Raw genomic sequence first — 3008 nt, 5'->3', positions numbered from 1 at the left:
TAATTAAGGCTTTCATTGATATTATGATAATCTTGTTTGTATTATTTGACATTCTATTGAGAGCGTGTTTAGTTATATATACTAGTGCTATTCGACAGTACTAACGTCCCTTTTGCCGGGGGCGCTGCATCTTTCAATGGATGTATGTGGTTCCACAACACGAGATATTGGTCAGTGATAGCAGTGCACCTCCTTCCCAGCTGACTTGGTGAGCCCCACTTCATTCCGGGGTCGTGAATCTTTTGTACTTTGTGTATTCTGTTTGAGGTATAGCCAGGGCCTTATTGCCGACATTATCATTGTACTCTTCTTTATCTATAGAGGCTCCATAGTGTGGGTTGTGAATTGGTGCTGGGAAAGACAAACTATGTTATGTTGTGGTTGTATTACTTGTCCATTTGAGACTTTAAAAATGGTGAAACTTATGGTAAGAAATTGGTAATTGCAGACATGAGGACTTTATTATTTAATTAAGGAAAACATATATTCTCTTTATTCATGAATGTGTTTGGGTAGAAGGAATCTAACAGGCTTGCTCGGTCGGGTTCACTCGGTTGAGCGCCGGTCGCGCTCCTCGGTTTTGGGGCGTGACAGGCTCCGTTGAGTTGAAAGAGTTGAAGGAGCAGCTACAAGATCTACTTGATAAGGGATTTGTTAGACCGAGTGTTTCTCCATAGGGTGCACCAATGTTATTTGTGATGAAAAAGGACGGTTCCATGAGGATGTGCATTGATTATCAAGAGCTGAACAAGGTTACTATCAAGAATAAGTATTAGTTTTGTATTAATGATTTCTTTGATCAGCTTCAAAGTTCCAAGGTGCTTTCCAAGATTGATTTGACTTCTAGCTATCATCGGGTGAAGTTTAGGGATTCGGATGTCCCTAAGACAACTTTAAGTACCCGATATTATCATTATGAGTTCTTGGTGATGTCATTTGGGTTTAGAAATGTTATAGTGGCTTTCATCGATTTGATGAACCAGATGTTCAAGCCTTATTTGAACTCTTTTGTGATTGTATTCATTGATGATATTCTGGTCTACTCTCATAGTAGGAAGGAACTCTAGTAGCACTAGAGAGTAGTACTTCAAACTTCAAAGGATCAGAAGCATTATGGCAAGTTTCCGAAGTGTGTGTTCTTGTTGAACACAATTGCATTCTTGGGTCATGGTGTGTCAGGGGATGGTATCAAGATGTATCCTAAGAAGATTATGGCGGTCCATAGTTGGCGTAGAACCACTTAAGCTATAGAGATTTGGAGTCTCCTGAGATTGGCAAGTTAATATCGTGTCACAACCCAAAATCTCACCAGAGCCGTGTTGGCGCCTAACAGTGCTTGCTATGCAACCCAACAACCAATATGCAGAAATAAACTCCAAGAGTAGTATTAAATATTCTCAATAGCAGAATAGAATGAATAACTAAAGTCAAAATAGCGATACAACGAAAAACCATCCCAAAATCTGGTGTCATCGAGTGCATGAGCTCTATTAGAACAAGTAAATATAATGTTTTAAAAAAATACAATATTGTATGAAAGACTAAACAGTAATAACATGATATAAAAGAGGGGACTTCAAGGCATGTGAATGGAACAACAGTGCTACCTCAAAATCTCCAACTAGTCTAGATCTGACTCACTAGCAACTACCGTGATCAGCAACACCTGAATTTGCACATAAAGTTTAGAGTATAGTATGAGTACTATTGACCCCATGTACTCAATAAGTAGCAAGCCTAACATTGAGCTGAAAGTAGTGACGGTCATGGCAAGGTTCAATACTCACTTTCAATAGCCAACAGTAATAATGACAAAATAATAATAGCTAAAGAATAAATAGCTCAATAATATCATGTTAAACTCGATCACATTAAGAGGAAAATAATCATACATTCAAAATATATCAGTCAAGGCATCGAATTTAAAGACATCAAATATCAAATAGCATGAGGAAAATACTAGTATATGCATACATGAGAAGTACTCATGCCAAAATCATGAATATCACAGTTTAACCATCAGGTAAACATAAATTTAGAACATGCATATTGCTTGGGACAAATACACCTAAACCATAGTCTCAGCACGCTCACGGTGCCTGGATCAAGGCACCTGAATCATCACACACACTCACACTCAGCACTGTACGTTTGCTTTACATAAGCACCTAACTAAGCAGATATCAAGTTCCTGCACTGACAGGATTATACCTCAGTCCGGGGGGAGGGGAGAAGGGTGTATCCTAGCCCAAACACTGATCAGATCAAATGTCAACGATTAATACCACTCAGTCCATTATGGATCTTGACGCATTGTCCCCTAACAATCAATATCAACACGTCTCAATGGCCCAAGATCAGCCATCAATCCGCTCAAGTCTCAACATGCTCACATCTCACATGACCATAATCAAAAAATATTACACGGAATATACTAACGTGCTACAACTAAGGTCAAACCGTGTCATAAAAATGAGGACAACAACGTATGAGATGACATATAAAGAGTGCACAGAGAGGGATGTAATACACGGATATAATATCATGACTGAAAATATGACTACAGTTAAGGCAAAGAGCTTTACATAGCAAAACAGCCATATCATATCTCAAACAGATAAGCACATAACCTAGACCTAATTTATAGCATGAATAATAGCTCACATTGTCATACAAGTTGTAAAAACATGGTATTAAAGAAATATGATAGCACAATAAGGCATATAATAGCCTAGAATCTACCTAAATCATGAATAATCACTGTGTGTGCGTATGTGCTTGTCACCTCGCATATGCGGCTCCCCCAACATATAGCAAACATTATTGACTACGAGAAAATACACTTAAGGCGAGCCTAGGTATGATATTTACCTCAAATGGGCGATAACCAATACTCCAAAAATCCCTTGCCTCTCAAATCGGCCTCCGAACAGGTCAAATCAAGCAAAAATTAACTCATTAACGTCAAACAAGGTTATAGGAGCAAATTCCAATCAACAAAGCTTTGA

This window comes from Nicotiana tomentosiformis, chromosome 5 (genome assembly GCF_000390325.3).
Source record: "Nicotiana tomentosiformis chromosome 5, ASM39032v3, whole genome shotgun sequence".
NCBI classification, from domain to species: Eukaryota; Viridiplantae; Streptophyta; class Magnoliopsida; order Solanales; family Solanaceae; genus Nicotiana; species Nicotiana tomentosiformis.
Note: the sequence above shows the minus strand (reverse complement) of the source record.